Consider the following 20,540-nt stretch of genomic DNA (forward strand, 5'->3'; position numbering starts at 1 on the left):
ACAGGACACAGGTGTTTGCAATGGAAAACTGGCTGGATTCAGGTGAGGATGGAGCCATAAACCAGACACCCCTAAGGATACCAGTAGGTGCCCCTTGTGGCGACCTAAGAAGAGAGATCCTCCAGAACAACCCATGAACACCCTCCCCAGATCAGCCACCTGGCTCTAGCCAGGCACCGTATCAGTTACAGGTGTGCATTAACCAAGAGATAGGTTGGCAGAAATGCATCCTTAGGCCCCTTGCATTGCTATGTGAACATCTTAGAGCTCCTCCTCCGTAATCTAGGACAGCCACAATGTCACAGGTGACACACGTGGGCTCTAATGGCAGTAGGACCTGAGGCCCATCACCAGCCAGCACATGACTGTACTCACGCTTCCCTTGTGGGCATGTCTTACCTCTCACCCTTGTAGGATTCCCGGTCCAAACCAGATTCTCCAGGGCCGGCCCCAACTACAAGAAGTCACAGCAAAGTCAAGAACCCTGGAACACAAGCCCAGGTGGCTCCACTGGGCCTCAGTTTCCTTTCCTTGCACCCCAAGGGGCCCTCTGCAGTACCACATGTCCCTCAGCTCTTTGGACAGTTTCTCCTCCTCCAAACGTCCCCAGCCTGGCTGTCTGTTGCCCGGTGTGCAGCCACTGGCAGCTGGGGCTGGGCCACTCCTCAGTCTCCAACCCCAGATGGGATCAGAGTTCTCTCTCTACCCAGCATTTATCCCAAGCGAAGAACTGGCCCTACGTGTGTGACGCGTCCCAGAGAAATCCATGCTCGGATCCACAACCAGCTGTTCCTGGCTGTGGCACGGCTTACTGGGTTTGTCACTTGACTTCTTACAGTCTTTGTCTACCCATCTGGAAAATGGGCATCAAGACACGTCCTCAAACTAGGTGGGGACCTTAAATGAAGTCAAGTAGATGAAGTCTCCACTCCCGGCATACAGCTAGTGGCCCCCAATGCTATGTGTGGTGGGAAGGAAAACCTGGGCACGCAATTAGACTATTCCAGGCTTCAGGGCTTTTAGGAGACTTTTGGCGTCCCCAAGTCTGGATGTCACGGCTCAGGCAACTTTAATTCACCAACTGGTTCTGACACCAAATCCTACTTCTTCCACCAGCCCTCTGGGACTCACCCTCTGGATTCCTTTTTTTTTTTTTTTTTTTTTTTGACAGGCAGAGTGGACAGTGACAGAGAGAGAGAGTGAGAGAGAGAGAGAGAGAGGTCTTCCTTTTGCTGTTGGTTGCCAATGGCCGCCGTGGCCAGCGTGCTGCAGCCGGCGCATCGCACTGATCCGAAGCCAGGAGCCAGGTGCTTCTCCTGATCTTTCTTGCAGGTGCAGGGCCCAAGGACTTGGGCCATCCTCCACTGCACTCCCGGGCCACAGCAGAGAGCTGAACTGGAAGAGGGGCAACCAGCACAGAATCCAGTGCCCCGACCGGGACTAGAACCCGGTGTGCCGGCGCCACAAGGTGGAGGATTAGCCTATTGAGCCACGACGCCGGCCACCCTCTGGATTCCTAAAGTGCTCTCCTCTTTATCAGGAAGCATCCTGTCTCTTTCCCAAAATGAAGGAAAATGCATCCAGGCAGATTGCACACAAGGCATGCTTCCTATTTTTCCCTGGGATATATGCAGGTACTTCATAAGGTTCACGTAAAATGGAATTAAAAGATGTTTACTTTGGTGCAAATAATTTTTTAAACCCAAGCATGATTTTTTTCATATTATGCATTTTCTGTGAAGTCTTTGAAGATCTTTTTTATAAGTTTTTTTTTTTTTTAAGATTTATTTACTTTACTTGAAAGGTAGAGTTACACAGAAGGAGAGGCAGACTCAGAGAGAGAGAGAGAGAGAGAGAGAGAGAGAGAGAGAGAGAGAGAGATTCTCCTTCCATTGGTTCACTCCCCAAATGGCCCAACGGCCGGAGCTGCACTGAAGCCAGGAACCAAGTGCTTCTTCCTGGTCCCCCCACATGGGTGCAGCGGCCCAAGCACTTGGGCCATCCTCCATTGCCCTCCTGGGCCACAGCAGAGAGCTAGACTGGAAGAGGAGCAACTTGGACTAGAACCAGCACCCATATGGGATGCCGGCGCCGCAGGTGGAGGATTAACCTAGTGTGCCACAGCGCTGGCCCCAATGCATGTAGTGCCGCAGCTCACTAGGCTAATCCTCCGCCTTGTGGCGCCGGCACACCGGGTTCTAGTCCCGGTCGGGGTGCAAGATTCTGTCCCAGTTGCTTCTCTTCCAGGCCAGTTATCTGATGTGGCCCGGGAGTGCAGTGGAGGATGGCCCAAGTCCTTGGGCCCTGCACCCACATGGGAGACCAGGAGAAGCACCCGCTCCTGGTTTCGGATCAGCGCAGTGCACCAGCCGCAATGCGCTGGCCACAGCGGCCACTAGGGGGTGAACCAACAGAAAAGGAAGACCTTTCTGTCTCTCTCTCTCACTGTCCACTCTGAAGAAAGAAAGAAAGAAAGAAAGAAAGAAAGAAAGAAGGAAGGAAGGAAGGAAGGAAGGAAGGAAGGAAGGAAGGAAGGAAGGAAGGAAGGAAGGAAAGAAAGAAAGAAAGAAAGAAAGAAAGAAAGAAAGAAAGAAAGAAAGAAAAGAAAAGAAAAGAAAAGAAAAGGAAAGAAAAGGAAAGAAAAGAAAGAAAAGAAAAGAAAAGAAAAGAAAAGAAAAGAAAAGAAAAGAAAAGAAAAGAAAAGAAAGAAATCACGTAGAATGAAAACTGCACCAGAAAAAAACCAGGACCTCAGCATTTAAGGGAAGAACTGGTGCATGGGAGCTGCTTTCTCTTTCTCCTGCTCCCCCCTAAATTAAAAATAAACAAATACTCTGCCATTAATGATGGGAGAGAAGCCAGGATAACCACCACTCCCTCCCTGGGGGACAAAATGCAAAATACGTCTACCTGTTCCCCTCATTCCTTCTCCTATTTCATCAATCGATTAAAAAGAACTTAATGGCAGACTCGGGCAAAGAATTGTGGCCAGGGGCCGGTGCTGTGGCATAGCAGGTAAAAGCCACCGCCTGCAGCGCTGGCATCCCACATGCCATGCTGTCTCTCCCCCACCAGACCTGGATGGCGCCTCCATCAATGCGAGTGGTCAGCGAGGAACCCAGCAGCATCCTTGACCTTCCCCTCTCTCCTCCTCCTGTCAGACACATGACAGCTTTGCTGAGTCACTCTCCATACGTGGCCCAGCGCCACGGTCTGAATGATCGTGGTCTTCTTCCATCTGGCCTCCGTGAGGCCATGCTTGCTCAGCAGTCAGTGATTCTTTTTTTTTTAACCTAAAATCCTCTTACATCCTCCTCCTCACAAGAGAGGCAGTGGCTGTGAAGACGCAGGAAGTGAAGGGTGGTGGGGGCTCAACAGTGACCGGATGAGTCAAGGCGGGGGTCTCCCTCCCTTCTTTCCTTTTTCTGCAATATAAGTGAGGCCTACGGGGCGTGTGCAATTCCTTCACGTGCCACCCTGGCAGGAGGCATGGGACAAGCACGGCTTTTCCTGACTTTACGTAAACATTCCTGCCACATTCCTGCCTGACTTCCTCTGGAAGCATAAATCAGGGCTGAGTTAGGTTGTTTTCTTTTTTAGAGATTTATTTATTGGGGCCAGTGCTGTGGCGGAGCAGGTAAAGCTGCCACCTGCAGTGCTGGCATCCCATATGGGTGCCAGTTCAAGTCCTGGCTGTTCCACTTCCAATCCAGCTCCATGTTAATGGCCTGGGAACGCAGTAGAAGATGGTCCAAGTTTGGGCCCCTGCACCTGTATGGGAGACCTGGAGGAAGCTCCTGGCTTCGGCCTGGCCCAGCCCTGGCCATTGCGCCCAAATGGGGAATGAACAGGCAGGTGGAAGATCTCTCTGCCTCTTTGTTGCTCTGCCTTTCAAATAAATAAATAATTTTTTTTAAAAAAGAGAGATTTATTTACTTTGAAAGTCAGAGTTGCAGGGAGGAGAGACAAGAGATCTTCCATCTGCGTGTTCACTCCCTGTTTGGCCACAAGAGCCAGGGCTGGGTCAGGCTGAAGTCAGGAGCCAGGAGCTTTATCTGGGTCTCTCACATGGGTGGCAGGGGCCCAGGCACTTGGGCCATCTGCTGCTGCTTTCCCAGGCCATTAGCAAGGAGCTGGATCAGAAGTCAGGACATAAACTGGCACCCATACAGGATGCTGGCATCGCAGGCAGCAGCTTTACCCAGTATGCCACAACACCAGCTCCAGAGGAAGGGTCTCCATGCAGCTCTACCAATCAATCCTCAGGCAATCCCTACATTTACTTTCCTGCCCCAGGATGTGGTGCTCCAGTGCTACAGGGTAGGAAGGGAGAATTCCAACACGCACATCCGATAGGCGAGCTTCGGTTCAAGTCCCAGCTACTCTGCCTTCCAATCCAGTTTTCTGCTAATACACCTAGGAAGCAGCTGGTGACGGCTCAAGTACCTGAGTCCCTGCTGCCCACGTGGTGACCTGGACGGAGTTCCTGTGTCCCGGCTTCAGCCTGATCCAGGACTCGCTGTTGTGGCCATGTGGCGAGTGAACCAGCAGATGGAAGATCTCTTTCTCTCTGATTCTTTCTCTTGGTCACTCTGCCTTTCAAATGCATGAATGAATAAATAAATAAATCTTTAAAAAAATAAATCACAGGGCTGGCATTGTGCCACAGTGGGTAAAGCTACCTCCTGCAATGCTGACATCCCATTCGGGCACTGGTTTGTGTCTAGGTTGTTCCACTTCCAATCCAGCTCCCTGCTAACGGCCTGAGAAAGCACTGGAAGATGGTCCAAGTGTTTTGGCCCCTGCCAAACCCATGGGAGACCCAGATCAATCTCCTGGCTCCTGGTCTTGGCCTGGCCCAGCCCCAGCCGTTGCAGCCATATGAGGAGAAAAACAGCAGATGGAAGATCACTGCTTTTCTCCTTCTCTCTTTCAAAATTTAAAATAAATAAGTCTTTAAAAAAATAAATCATGACCCCCCTGGCAACAATGTATATGTCATCTCTGAAGCCTCCTGTGATTGGCTGGCTTGAAGTTATTTACATATCCCACGGCCTTACGGACAGGGGAAGGTCCTGCTGGCCACAGGAGGGTGCACATGGACACAGGTGCAGATGTGTTTATGGAGGAAGGGGCTGCCCAGGACAATGAGGGTGGGCACTGCTGCCGTGCCATCCTCCTTTAGACCCTCCTGTGCTCTGGTCTCCTGGACCCGTAGAGCTCAGTGGCCTCTATCCTACACCTCTGGAGCCAACCATAATATAAACAGAAAGCGAGCTCTGTCCAAGAAGGATATTTACATATGCAGATGATCAGAGTGAACGCTTCCAATATATCCTACAGGCAGAGAGACCTGCCGCAGAACTCTGGGGAAGATGCTCGCTGGTGGGCTGCTGCGACCACGAAGCCTCCACGTGCCTGGGCATGGCTAGGGGTCAGGAAGGAGCTCCTGCTCTTTCACATGCCCAGGAAGTCAGCGGAAATGTAGAAGGGTGAGTGCTTCCCAGCAGACCCTCTGCCTGCCAGCGCCCTGGCCATGACAGACGCTGCAGTGCACGGTCCACACACCCATGGACGCCTGCACCCTGTTCCTGCCAGGACCTGTGTCTCTCGGTCGAGGGCCCGGGGCCTGGGCTTCAGGGCTGGCTCTGCCTGTGTGCAGAGAGAGGTGAGGGTGCACGAGGCAGCCCCCTGGCAAAGCCTGGCCCACGCAGGGGTGCTGCTACTCCAAGTAGAGGGCTTCTGCTCTGGCTGCTGTGGGGGGGCCTCCGCGGCTTCCAGCTGTCTGTGAGATTGAGCCCAGGCTTCCCTCTGGGGGCTTTGCTGCTTATGCAACCTGGCTGAGCTGCTTCCCTCCTGGCCCCTTCCCCACTCCTGTTTCCCCGGGAACCCGGCCTCATCAGTTTCCACCGGAATCCCCAGCTCAGGTTCGGCTTCCAGGAACCGGCTCTAAGACGCAGACCTTCCGTCTCTCCAGGTACAGAAACGCGGCGGATTGAGTCTACTCAAATCCCCAAACAGGATCCGAGCCCACATGGGACCACACTGCTCCCCCTGCCAACTTCTCCCATCTCGCCACACAGCCTGACTCCTCAGGACCTGATGCTGTCTCACCTGTCCTCCACCCATCCTGCACTGAAAGCCCTAGGGTCTGTACAGCATCCTCCATCCATCCTCTCCAGGTTTCCGCAGAACCTAGCAGGGACCCTCAGAAAGTGGACCAGCAGGGCTGGTGCTGTGGCGCATCGTGCTAAAGCACCAGCCTGCAGTGCTGGCATCCCACGTTGCTGCTGGTTCAAGTCCCAGCTACTCCACTTCTGATCCAGCTCTCTGCTATAGCCTGGGAAAGCAGCAAAAGATGGCCCAAGTGCTTGGGCCCCTACACCCATGTGGGACACCTAGGAACACGCTCCTGGCTTCAGATTGGCCCAGTTCCAGCATTTGCGGCCATTTGGGGAGTGAGCCAACGGATGGAAGACATATCTCTGTCTCTGCCTATGCCTTTCAAATAAATAAATCTTTTTTAAAAAGAAAAAAGAAAGGTGCCCGGAGAAAAATGGTTTGTAGTACCAAGTACACACCATCTGTTATGGCAGGAATCCCAGAATCCAGAGAGAAGGGGCAGGGCAGCCCATGGACAGATGGCATAAGAGGGCTCCCACCATGGAGAGGTATCACCCAAGAGAGGGAGTAGTAGGAAGCACAGAGGGAGCCACCAGGAGGAGCAGCTCCTCCATGCCTATCCACAGCCGGTTTGCTTGCCCTTCTCACAGGTTGCCAGTCCCTCCCACGCGCCCTCCCTCTGGAGGTTCCTTGGGTATTCCCTGCCCATGGGGTGGAGCTCCCTTCTTTCAGCATCACCGCCAGGCAAGAGCCAGAGGGGTCCCCTAACCTCAGTCCCCCTCCCCACTGGTCCTGGCTCTTGCTTAAGAAAGGAAGAGGGAGACACGCCCTTTCTACAGAGACAGGACCTTCTGTGTTCTCCTAAGCACCACTCAATGCCAAGGGGGAAAAGAAAAATAACCAAGAACTTGAACTAGGGGTTTTCAAGTTCAAACCCAATGTAAGTGCCTGTATCCTGGTCAAGCACTGACCACACCATTCCATCCTTGCCAGTGGGTGCTTTCCAGTGTCCTCTTCCAGGCTGCAAGGCTGGGGATCCTAACGGGGCCGCTGCACAGGCCAGGCAACAGTGACCCTGTGAGTCAGCCATGACCCCACACCTGCAGGTGCTGTGAACCTACCTTTGGGCCGACACCTCTCTGCCTGCACACGGTCAACACTAGCTAGCTTTCACTCAGCACTGTAGTTGCCTAGAGGAGAGGATGTGAAACCACCTTGTGGGTCTTTCCCAAACTAGTATCCAGGCTAAATATAATTCCAAACAAATCCTGTGGAGTAAGATATGACTGGAGGGCAGCATTGCAGAGTAGCAGGTTAAGCTACCACCTGCATCGGTTCAAGTCTCGGCTGCCCCCTGCTAATGCACCTGGAAAGCAGTGGAAGATGGCTCAAGTACTTGGGCCCCTGCCACCCACATGGGAGACCTGGAAGAAGCCCTGGCTTCACCCCAGCCCAGCCCTGGTCATTGTGGCTATTAGAGGCATGAACCAGTGAATGGAAGATTCCTCTCCCTCTCCCTAATTGTGCCTTTCAAATAAATAAAAATAAATCTAAAAAAAAAAAAAACAGAAGCGTTAATGGATGAATTAGCTGAGAAAGGTCTTTTTTTTTGGGGGGGGGGATATAAAGAGGCAAAAAGTGGACTGTGACTCTTGGCTGCAGACACAGAGTTGAGGGGGGCAGGCCAGCACCCCAAATGACACCAGGCCCGGGAGCATACCAAGGGGGAGAAAGGAGGTGGGCTTCATTCTTTGCTCATAAGCCACCTGCCGCGTGACTGCAAATGAACGGGAACTGAGACCCATAAAACTGAACGCATGGACACGGCAAGAAAGGTTAGGCAGCTGGCTGGTCATTGAGGATAAAGGCTTCTATGAATACCTAAAGAAACCCAAAGAAGGCGCTTCAGAGCCAAGTTGGCGGCCAAGGAAAAGGAAGAGGAAGTAAGAGACTCCAAGTCACCTTCCCAAGAGCTATGGACGCTGGGGGAAGAGAGAACACAGAGCCTCATTCTGTGATACTCATCAGAAAAGTGATACAGAAGAAAGCAAGAAGGGAAACTTCACCTGCAACACCCCTCACCCAGCTCTGAGCCCCTCACTCAGCTCCCGCAGGAAGCCCAGTACCAGGTGCACTGGGAAAAAATCCTCCCCGCCCCAGCCCCCAGGCAGCCCCTGCCACCCCTCTCCAAACCACTGGCAGAAAGCAAAACTCTGGCCAAAAGCTTAGGGCATCCCTGGCAGCTCAGAGCCAGGCCTACCACTCCAAGAGCAGCACCTGACACAGCCCAAAGGCCTGCAGCCCCGGCTGAAGCCAGGAGATGCAGCCCCTATGCCTGCCTGGCATCTGAGCTCCAGGCAGTCAGACTCATTTTGGTCCGTGTCACTGCTGGCCCCAATGGGCTTAGCGGACACTCCTGGGTCTTTGTAGGGACCTGTGGCTGTGGGATCCAAGTGCGGCCAGTCTGCAGGCAAACGGGCTGCCTTTTTCATTCTCTTCCAACCCTGAGCAGGCAGCAAAGGGCCACAGGACTGGGTCTTGGGACTATATCTCGGTGAAGCCCAGTGTTGGACAGATCTTAAGGGTTTCTATTCTGAGGCAAGTACCTGTAGATAAGTCTCTGGACTCGCCCTCGGGTCAGGGAGAGATCTGTGTCCTGGTGAAACAGACACGTCTTGCCATGTATCACTAGCCAATTTGCAGGCCTGGTGTGTACCCCCAAGGCTGCACAGGGCCTGGGGACTGAGACCCAGGTCTGCCCCAGTAGCTGTGGGGCTGCCTCTAATACCCTCATATGACCTTGGGGCAGGCAGCAAGGAATCACAGGACTATTTTAGGACTCAGTGCCAGGCTGATAAAACCCAGCATCGAGCAGATCCCAACAGTCCCTGTCCCCATGCCAATGCCTGCAGATGGAGCCTCTGTACCTTCTTCAGTGCCCGGCAAAGTGCTGTGGTCCCAGCTGAGCAGTCTCACACCCCAGCCCACATCAGCAGGGGCTGACAGGTGCAGCCCTGGGCAGTGAGCCCGCCCCAGCAGCAGATGGACCACGGCAGGGTGAGTGTTGGTCCTGCCCCAGGCCACACCGGTCTTGACGGGCTGAGGGCTGCAGATGCTATTTGGATATAAGATGAGGAGGCTGAGCCAATCACAGGCCCAGGCCGAAGCTTCTGGGGACCAGAACACCTCTTTTCAGGCACTTTCCTAGTTTATATTGAACACCACATCAACTACAGATGTGGGACAAAATTGAGTTTGGGAAATGTGCTTAGACTCAACCAATACAAATACATCAGTAGCAGACCTGGGCAAATCTCAACTGAGGGTGCTATCTAGTGTTGAAGTAGCAGAAGTAGCCACAAGCTTAGAGGGGGAAAAAGCAGAGTGCTTAGAATTTCTAGGACAGCCACAAAGCAAGCCAGATCACTCCGACTCATCTTCAATACACAGATGACATTGTACACCAACAAGCACCGAGATCTCCCAGGGAGCCAGCATTGTGGCACAGTAGGAAAAGTCACCACCTGCAACACCAGATTCCCTTATGGGTGCCGGTTTGTGTCCTGGCTGCTCCACTTTGGATCCAGCTCCCTGCTAATATGCTTGGGAGAAGCAGCGGAAGATGGCCCAAGGGCTTAGGCTCCAGCACCCATGTGGAAGACCCTGCCAAATCTCCTGGCTTCTGCCCCAGTCCCGGCCACTGTGGCCATCTGGGGAGTGAATCAGCAGATGGAAGATCTCTCTGTCCCTCCCTCTTTCTGTATAACTCTCTACCTTTCAAATAAATATATATATATATTTAAAGATTTATTTATTTATTTGAAAGTCAGAATTACAGAGAGAGAGAAGGAGAGGCAGAAAGGGGGAGAGAGAGGGAGGGAGGGAAAGAGGGAAGGAGGGAGAGGGAGAGGAAGAGAGAGGGAGAGAGGGAGTGCGGAGGTCCTTCCATCCATTGGTTCACTTCCCAATTGGCCACAATGGCCAGAGCTGCTCCGATCCAAAGCCAGGACTTCTTACAGGTCTCCCATGTGGGTGCAGGGGCCCAAGGACTTGGACCATCTCTTACTGCTTTCCCAGGCCATAGCAGAGAGCTGGATCAGAAGTGGAGCAGATGGGACTTGAACCGGCAACCATATGGGATGCCTGCACTGCAGGTGGTGGCTTTACCCTCTACACCACAGCACAAGCCCCAGTAAATAATTTTTAAAAGAAAAAATAAGAGAACTTCCAGGGAACCATGATCTCATCTAAACAGCAAGATAAGCTGCCGCAAACCAATCCAAGCAGCTGGGATTTTGAAATGCTCCCGTGAAGTTTTCAAAACAGCTGATTTAAGGAAACTCCATGCAATTCAGGAGAACACCAAGAAGTGATTCAATACTCTAAGCGATTTGATAGAGCTGGAAGTAATTAAATGAAATCAAGCAGAAAACTTTCAACTGGAAAGTACACGAACTGAAACTAAAAATGTAGTAAAAGACATCTCCTATAGAATAGGTCAGACAGAAGAAACAAACGGTGAGCTCAAACACAGGGGATTTGAAAACACACAGCTGGAAAACAGAACAAAGAGGAGAGGAGAGGCTGACAGGAAACACAGGATCGCATGAAAACAGCAAATAATAGAGTTACTGGGATTCAAGAGGGACTTGGGAATGCCACAGGGGTAGCAAGGTCTTCAAGATTAAAGAGACAGGATTCTCAGTGAATCAGCAGGTGGAAGATCTGTCTCTCTGTGTCACTGTCTTAAACATAAATATATCTTTAAATAAACCTAGAAGGGGAAACAAATAAAGTGGGCTTGTTTAAACACACAGAAAAGCAATGATGGAACCATTCCAAAGGAAAAGTGGAGACACTGGACTATGCAGACAGGTAAAGGGGCTGCCAGACATGAAGAGCACTTAGGGATGATTGGAGGGCGGAAGCTAAGAGTTGTTGAGGTCCAGCCCCTGTGGACGGAGGTCTGACAAGCCTGGGACCTGGCCTGCTCCTGCTGCAGGTGTGGGACACTGGCTGATTTCTCAGACTCAGAGGTTCCTATGCAACCGACCTGTGCTGTTGCCCTCACTCAGCACACCAGAGAGACATCTGCCTCCATTCGTTTTGAAAAGCACTCTTGTAATCAAGCCACAGTTTCAACGCAATGGGAAGCTAGCTATCTGGAAAAAAAAATTAGCCGTGATGACTTTTTTAATAAAAGAAAAATAAAAGACCTTATAAAGCAACTAGAGTTCATGTAGCTAACCATTTAAACAAGCTAAATGTTTAGGGTTTTGTATTTGGAATTCCAGACCTAGCCAGTAAAATCACACCCATGGAACCCAGAATGTTGCTTTATCCTGTTTACAGAGTTAACCTACTCAATTCTAAAATAAAGGCTTCATTCACTAGAAATTGTAAAACGCTAAGTCTCCAAGGCAATGACTCAAACCTGGAGACTTGCAGGCAAGTGGGAGATGATGTGTTAATACGTCTGTGTACTACTGCTTGGCCAGATGTCATCAACAAATGAAAACGAGACTCGAGCTCTCACTGGTAATGAGGACACCTCCTGAATTTGTTTCTCGTTGGGATAGATCAGCATTATCACTTCAACCACTCCTGCAGATGGTTGAAAGAAACAAACCAGCACACTTGTACAACCTGTCCCACATCAAATGAATCACGGTCCTCAGTTATGATCCATCAACTCCTGGGAGTATTCCTTTATCTTTATTTTAAAGATTTATTTATTTGAAAGTCAGAGTTATGGGGCTGGCACTGTGGCACAGTGGGTTAACGCCCTGGCCTGAAGTGCCGGCATCCCATATGGGCGCCAGTTCTAGTCCCGGCTGGCTGCTCCTCTTCTGATCCAGCTCTCTGCTATGGCCTGGGAAAGCAGTAGAAGATGGCCCAAGTCCTTGGGCCCCTGCATCCACTTGGGAGACCCGAAAGAAGCTCCTGGCTCCTGACTTTGGATCAGCACAGCTCCAGCCATTGCGGCTAACTGGGGAGTGAACCAGCGGATGAAGACCTCTCTCTCTCTCTCTGCCTCTCCTCTCTCTCTGTGTAACTCTGACTTTCAAATAAATAAATGAATCTTTAAGAAAAAAAAAAAAAGAGTTACAAAGAAAGAGGAGAGACACAGAGAGAGAGTTCTTCCATCTGTTGGTTCACTCCCCAAATAGCCACAACAGTCGGAGCTGAGCCAATCCAAAGCCAGGAGCTTCTTCCGGGTCTCCCATGTGGGTACAGGGGCCAAGGACTTGGGCCATCCTCCACTGCTTTCCCAGGCCATAGCAGAGAGCTGGATCAGAAGTGGAGTAGCCAAGACTCTGAACCACTACCCATATGGGATGCTGGCACTGCAGGTGGCGGCTTTACCCACTACGCCACAGCGCCAGCCCTAGGGGCATTCCATTTTTTTTTTTTTTTAAGATTTATTTATTTGAAAGTCACAGTTACAGAGAGAGAGAGGGGTCTTCCATCTGATGGTTCACTACCCAGATGGCCACAAGAGCCAGAGCTGCGCTGGTCCAAAGCCAGGAGCCTCTTCCAGGTCTCCCACATGGGTGCAGGGGCCTAAGAATGTGGGATATCTTCTACTGCTTTCCTAGGTCATAACAGAAAGCTAGATCGGAAGTGGAGCAGCTGGGTATTGAACTGGCGCCCATACGGGATGTTGGCGCTTCAGGCAAGGGCATTAACCCACTGTACCACAGTGCCAGCCCCAGGGTATTCCATTTTTAATGGGGGCCCTTGAAATTAAAAGTTGTTGATCAGAATAAGATAGCTCACATAGGCTGAACAAATAGGATTCCAAGTTTACTTTCTTAGAGTCGTTTTTTAAAATAGCCATATGTATACTTTCACCAAATCATTAGCAAGTTGAAAAACACTTTTAGGGTATGGATGTTTAGCCTACTGGTTAAAATATGGGTTAATATGCCAGCATTCCAGGGCCTATGTTGTGGTATAGTGGGTAAAACCACTGCTTGAGGTGTTGGCATCCTATATGGGTGTCAGTTCGAGTCCTGGCTGCTCCACTTCTGATCCAGCTCTCTACTAATGCGCCTGGGAAAGCAGTGTAATACTTTCCAAGTGCTTGGGCCTCTGTATCCATGTGAGAGACATGGAAGAGTTTCCTGGCTCCTGGCTTCAGCCTGGCCCAGCCCTAGCCATTGTGGCCATTTGGGTAGTGAACCAGTGAAAGGAAGATTCTCTCTCTCTCAAGGACCTGGATTCCTGTCCCCAACGTGGGAGATCTGGATTGAGTTTCCTGCACCCAGCTTTGGCCTGGCCAGCCTTGGCCATTCTGTGCAATTGGGAGCAAACCAGTGAATGGGAGTTCTCTTTCAATCTCTCAAGTTAAAAAAAAAATTCTAAAACCAAATTTCAGCTATTTAAAAAAATAAAAACTATCATTTAATCATTAATTAATTCATCTTGTGATAAAGCTGTTCAATCATTTTGCTAGAGACTGTATTAACTGGCGTGGTTCTAGTTACACTCTTGGCTGACAGTCCTAACTTCTCCAGGTTGGTATTAAAAATGAGTCCTTAATAACCCAAGATGGGGGCCAGCACTGTGGCGCAGTGGGTAAAGCTTCCACCTGGAGCACATGCATCCCATATGGACTCCAGTTTGTGTCCCAGTTGCTCCACTTCTGATTCAGCTCTCTGCTAATAGCCTAGGAAAGCAGTAGAAGATGGCCCAAGTCCTTGGGCCCCTGCACCCACATGGGAAACCTGGAAGAAGCTCCTGGCTCCTGGCTGCGGATCAACTCAGCTCTGGACATTGCAGCCATCTGGGGAGTGAACCAGCAATGGGAGCTCTACACCACCTGGGACAGCCTAGGCACTGAACAGCAAAACCAGCCATGAACACACAGGCTGCGTTGTGGACTTTTCCAGCTTATCAGTACAAGCTCTTCCTCCTTCCTGGTCTCACAACCCCCTTCTCTGCTTCCCAACAGATATGGGCATCCAGAACCCATCTCAACCGCTGCCTGTGGACCAGCATCCTCTCCCATGGTAAGTTAATTAGAACTTACTTCCCTATTCCTGTCCCCGACTTCCTGGGCCCCCATGGTTCTCAGTGTTTCCTGTTGCTTATTGAACGGTTCTATCGAGGTAACCACCCAGGACTCAACAGGTCAAAATCACGTTCAAGACTTCCTCCTCGGGGCCGGTGCAGTGGCTCACTAGGCTAATCCTCCACCTGCGGCGCCGGCACCCCAGGTTCTAGTCCCAGCTGCTCCTCTTCCAGTCCAGCTCTCTGCTGTGGCCCGGGAATGCAGCGGAGGGTGGCCCAAGTGCTTGGGCGCCTACACCCGCATGGGAGACCAGGAAGAAGCACCTGGCTCCTGGCTTCGGATCGGCATAGCTCTGGCTGTAGTGGCCATTTGGGGAGTGAACCAATGGAAGAAAGACCTTTCTCTCTCTCTCACTGCCTAACTCCAATTAAAAATAAATAAATAAATAAAGACTTCCTTCTCGCCCTCTTCCTTGGTTGTACGTGCACAAGCACAGCGCAGGCACACATACACACGCATGCAGTTGCATGCGCACACACACGCACATGCACACAGCTATGATCTGAATATGCTTTGTTCCCAAGGATTCCCATGTTGGGAGATTGGTCCTCAGTGAGCCAATGTTAACAAGTAGCAGGACCTGTAAGAGATGAAGTCCAGTGGGAGATCACTGGGACCCCAGTGCCCTGGGAAGAAAATGCACGAATTCACTGGTTCTCCCTGGTTAGTTCTTGCCAGAGGGTTGTTATAAAACAGCAGGCCAGCCCTTGGTTGGGCTGCCTGTCTTGCCTTGTGTGTGTGTGCTCACTTGCTCGCTCTCCTACATTCAACCATGATGTGACGCACTCAGAGGGCCCTTGCCTGAACCAATGCTATGCTGGTTGGGTTTTCAGCCTCCAAAACTGCGAGCTGAATAAACTTCTGTTCTTTGTAAGTTACCTGGGCTCAGGTATTTCATTATAGTTACAGCAAATGGAATGACACACGGCTCCTGGACATCACGACTTCGCTAATGGTCATCATCTTTCCAGTTGTTTCTCACCTCCCCTAGGTACCCCTACCCAACCCCATCTGATAGGTCCATTTTTTCTCAAAACATTCCTTCCTGGGACTCCTGTGACACTACCCTACTCAACCCATGTCTCTAAATGAGACCCCTCATTGTCCATGCTTTGGAAAAACCTGTGAAACAAGTCTTGAGCTGTGTGAGTATTTGCTAAGCATTGGAGATCTAGAAATGGCTGCCTATGTGTAGTGGAGATGGGCTGCTCAGGGGTTCTTGTCTTCAAGCAGGAAAGAATTCCATTCCATATAGGCACTGGTTCAAGTCCCGACTGCTCCACTTTGATCCAGCTCCCTGCTAATGGCCTGGGAAGGCAGTGGAAGATGGCCCAAGTCCTTGGGCTGCTGCACCTGCATGGGAGACCTGGAAGAAGCTCCTGGCTTCAGACTGGCCCAGCTCTGGCTGTTGCAGCCATCTGGGGAATCAACCAATGGTTGGAAGACCTCTGTAATTCTGCCTCTCAAATAAGTGACTCTTTAAAAAAGAAAAAAAAGAATTGAGATGTGAGAGAGAGAGGGGAGCAGTAAGGCACGCTGGCAGAGTTTAATGAAGAGAGTACACTTGACAGACCAGGTGGGCTTCTCAGCAGAGAACTCAGAGTTCAGACTATGTCAGACTGGCGTTCTCACGGAGATAAGTGTGGGTCCTCCATGTCTCCTCCCACTACATGCCCTCCGGGACACCGCTTGGGTAGAGGATTTTCTGGGTCTGACAGTCTTCCCAGAACTTCCTAACAGCCTCTTTGACGAAGGGCGGATGAGAGTCCTCTAAGCTGGCCCCGCGGGGAGGGCTGGGACCTACCCAACAGCAAGACTTTTGATTGCAGGTACTGGTTTGTTACACTTCTTCCCTCCTTCTACCACACAGAAATTTCCATTTCCCTTAGGCCTCTCAGAGACTAACACCTACCCAGCAACCTTAACAGATGCATGTTCAAGCCACTCCTCCGCAGGGCCCTCCTTCCAGTGCCTGAGACATTAACTTGGCTTCCACTGTCCCGCCTCCCCAGTAATTGCCATAAAGCCTGAATAGTCCGGTCACTCTGTCTGGGAAATCTGCTCTAATGATAGGTTGCAAGCAAACTTTAGAAACACCAGATTTCAAACAATGGATGCATCTGAATTAGGGGCTGCACCTTCTGTGGGAGGGAGCTGCAGATCTTTGTACCAGGCCCCAGGTGCCCAGGGAGTGACTGCTGCTACTTTTTCATTTGTAAATGTAGACAAGGAGCCCCTACAGAATCCACCAGGGTGTGTTCCCCGCCCCATTCAATGCATAAGGGATAAAGGAAGATGAATAGTGCTGGGGGCTGGCGTTGTGGAACAGTAGGCTGAGCCTCCACCTTGATGCTGGTATCCCACAGGAGCACTGGCTCGGGTCCTGGCTGCTCCACTTTCCATCCAGCTCCCTGCTAATGCACCTGGGAAAAGAGCCATGATGGCCCAAGTGCTTCGGGATGACTAGCCCCTAGCTTTTGGATGCCTGTGACTGGTCCAGCCCTGGCTGTTGTGATCATTTGGGGAGTAAACCAGCAGATGAAAGACCTCTGTCTCTCCCTCTCTCTGTTCCTCTACTTTTCAAAGAAATAATCTTAAAAAGCTCAGATCTGACCAAAGCCTAAGGGACCAGCCCACGTTAATCAGAAACACAGAAGCTAGCAAATCAATGATTTCCTCTACAGAGATGGGTTACTATGCCTCCCAAAAGTACAAAACATTCATTTTTTATACTGGGCTGAGCACCACACTGGAGAGTATAGACATTTCCTGGAACTGACCTCACCAGCAGGAGGCTCTGGGTGGATGCCCCGGCATTCCTTGGAAGAATATGAGAAGCTGTCAGGACTAAGGGAAGCTGACAGGCCTCCCATATGAAGGCATCTTCCTAAAGAGTCCCCACACGTGTCACAATGAAGGTGCCGAAAAGCAGCTTAACACAAGCACCTCTTGAACATAAGATTTATCAATTTCGAAGTCAGCTACAGAGAGGGGGAGATCTTCCATCTGCTGGTTCACTCCCAAGAGGGCTACAACAGCCAGGGCTCGGTCAGGCCAAAGCCAGGAGCCTGGGACTGTATCCAAGTCTCCCATGTGGATGGAAGGGGCCCAAGCACCTGGGCCATCTTCTACTGCTTTTCCCAGGCACATTGGCAGGGAGCTGCATCAGAAATGGCACAGCCGGGACTTGAACCAGTGCCCACATGGGATGCTGGCACTGCAGGTGGTAGTTTTACCAGCTCCGCCAACAGTGCCGGCCCCCCTGAACATTTTTCAATACAGTCACTCTAGTAATTTTTTAAAAAGATTTATTTATTTACTTGAAAGGCAGAATTACAGAGAGGCAGACACATAGAGAGAGAGGTCTTCCATCCGCTGGTTCACTCCCCAGATGGCCACAATGGCCAGAGCTGTGCTGATCTGAAGCCAGGAGCCAAGAGCTTCTTCCAGGTCTCCCACGTGGGTACAAGGGCCCAAGAACTTGGGCCACCTTCTACTGCTTTCCCAGGCCATGGCAGAGAGCTGGATCGGAAGTAGAGCAGCCGGGACTCAAACCGGTGCCCATATGGGATGCCAGCACTACAGGCAGTGGCTTTACCCGCTGCACCACAGCGCTGACCCCTCCAGTAATTCTTGAACAAAAGCGCATCCTTATCTACAACTGGGCAACCTGCTCTCGATGGACTATGCACAGAGCATGCCCCCGAGCAGACCCACCTTGCACAAGGCCAATGTGATGAGGCAGAAGGCACCTGGGGCCCTTGACTCCAGCCCTGGGGCTCTCGCCCCTACTGCCTCAGCTGCAAGACACAGTTTATTACCGCTTTCATGAGAAACACCGGAGCTACTACCAGTAAAAGCCTTTGCTAAAATGCTCTAAAAATCCTGCTTGCTTCCTTGAGAGGCATTACAGTTGGAGGGAGACACCCTTCAAAATGTACCGACAGCAGGATGCTTTGGTTCATTCACTCATCCAACACCTACAACCTTGAGCAGGTGTTTTAAGGGTCAAGGTCTGGCTGGAGACCCTGCAGAGCTCACAGGTGGGCTTTGTGCTCCGGCACCCAGGAAAGCCGCACAGAGTCTAGGAAATCTCCCATGCGAAAACCGCCAGGGTTCTGGAAGGATCCAGAGGAGGGCTGGATGTCCACAAGCAGCTGGACACAAGGTCAAAACAATGTAATACGGGGAGTGTGTGGAGAAAGAGCCAACTCCCAGCACAGCTGCTGACAGAGCAGAGACGACTGGAGAGGGCCTGCCGGCAGAGGAAGGAGAGCTGGCCAATTAAGGAGCCTGTTTTTGGAGAGCAGAACGCCGCTTTGGAGTGGGCAGTGAGCCTCGGGTTTGGGAAAGGTGCAGGGGCAGCTTGGGTAGGGATAAGAGGGCTACTGGAAATCACACCCAACAGGCACACTATAATCCTTCCCACCTGCACCGACCGACTTTAGTTCTCTCCCGATTGCCTGTCTGCAGGAAACGTCCAAGTAGGATTCTGGAGGCCGGCTGGTCTTGACCGGTGTCTCCAGCCTCCAAATACTTAGAGCAAGACCTGCGTCCAAAATTTCCTGTCGGCTTTCTTCCCAAGTCCCAAACGCCACGGCCTCGGTCTTGCAGTGTCCCCAGGCCCCTCCCAGTCCATTGTCTGATGTCCTCGGTGGACCCGAGTGTCCCAGAGACAAACAGGACAAGGAGCACCTCTGCACGCAGAAGCACTCGGCCAAAGACCTAACCTTCTGTGGACTACTGCATTAACTACAGTTCATCAATACGGCTACACAGGAAGCCCGAGGTGTCCACTCTGTTTCCTGCCATTGTCAAGCTTCATAAACCACACAGGCGGGAGGCAGCAGACAAATGGGGCCCGGGATGGGGAGGGGTAGGACAGCAAAGCGCAAATCCCATTGCACAACCAAATGTTGAGGCTTTGCTCAGTACGGATGTTTTGCATTCCGTTTGATTTAAATATCGCAGTAAAATACTATTTATCTTAACAGCCCAGTGCTGCCTGCTGAGTATTCTGCTTGGGTGTTTACCGGGGGCTGCTGGAGCTTCCCTGTGGATTACACAGCACGTGCGCAGCAAAGCCCCGGTGCGCCGTGCGCACCACAGCTCCTTCCTCTTAGCTAGGAAAGCCCCCAGGATTTCAGAGCTCTGGGACCAGAGGCGCCTCCAACCGCCCTAGCGGGCCGACCTCGCCCCTCATTTCTTGGCAACAAAGGAGAGGATTTACAGCTTGAACTTCCGCAAACCCTGGCGTACCCCGGCCGTCGAGGGGCGCGCCGCCACGGCCTGGGTGGACGCTGTGCCGGTGGGAGCTCGGGCCAAGGGTGGAGGCTCAGCTCCGAGGAGGACCAGGAGGCCTCCAAGTGGGAAAGTAGCCCTGTCCCTTCCAGGCAGGAGTCCGGGACCACTCCTGCGCCCGCTGTGCCACCATCAATCACGGTGACAGCCCGAGCGCCCCTAGCCCGACTCAACCACCCTCCCATCGGACTGCTGCTCCTCAGTGGGCAGGAAGCGCCCGGCGGGAGCCCGAAGCCCTGCACCCAGCCCGGGCGCACCTGACACCGCGCAGGTAGAACTCAAGGGATAGCCCCACCTTCTCGGCATACGCACCTGCACCTGGAGCTGCCGCGCCCGCGGCTCCCCAGGACCCCTCATCCCGCCCCCCGCAGAGGTCAGTCAAGGACACCACGGGACCCCGCCTGGACCGCTACCGCCCAGCGCGCTGGAATGTCACCCCGCCCCGGTCCCCACCCCCGGGCGCCCCCTCCCTCATCCGTCCTGGGACGCTCGCTGGGTCTCCCCCAAGTCCCCTCCGGAGCCGAGGGCAGTGCCGGCAGCACCTCGCTCCCGGAACCCCACAGCTCCCCGGCCGCAGTTAGGGGCACGGGGGAGGGGGGGTCCCCGCATCGGCCGCCAACGCCCCCTTACCTCGAGCTGGCCCTCCCCGCAGGTCCCGGAGGCGGGGGCGACCAGTGGCCCCGCGGGCGAGCGCGGGGCTGGGTTTCCCCGCCCGGGAGGAAGAGGAGGAGGAGAGGAGGAGGAGGAGGAGGAGGAGAGGGAAGGCTTTGTGTCTGCCTCCCGCCCTCCCCTGGGCCGCGGCGATCGCCATCCGCCCTCCCCCAACCGCCCTCCGGAGCTCGTCCAAGGCCTGGGCGGGGGCGATCCGGCCGGAGGTGGCGACCAAGGCGCCTGCGCAGCCCCGGATCCGGCCGCCCCCAGCCCCTGGCACCGCCCACCCTCGCCCCTGCCGTCGTCCACCCTGGCGCTACCGGGAACGGGCTGCGGCCTCAGAAAGTTTATCTAACCCGGAGTAAACTCGGCCGGCCCGCCCCGCTCG

The 20,540-nt window shown here is 52.6% G+C and overlaps 1 protein-coding gene across 1 annotated transcript in view; it reads right to left on the reverse strand.

Moving 5' to 3' along the window:
* Positions 1-20,277, reverse strand: part of RIN2 (Ras and Rab interactor 2) — a 238,679-nt gene extending 218,402 nt beyond the window's left edge. The window contains exon 1 of the mRNA XM_062203799.1: positions 20,132-20,277. The gene's annotated coding sequence lies outside the window, so the exon portion shown is untranslated. The remainder of the gene's footprint in view (positions 1-20,131) is intronic.
* Between the last annotated feature and the right edge of the window lie 263 nt (positions 20,278-20,540).

This window comes from Lepus europaeus, chromosome 10 (assembly GCF_033115175.1).
Source record: "Lepus europaeus isolate LE1 chromosome 10, mLepTim1.pri, whole genome shotgun sequence".
Taxonomy (NCBI): domain Eukaryota; kingdom Metazoa; phylum Chordata; class Mammalia; order Lagomorpha; family Leporidae; genus Lepus; species Lepus europaeus.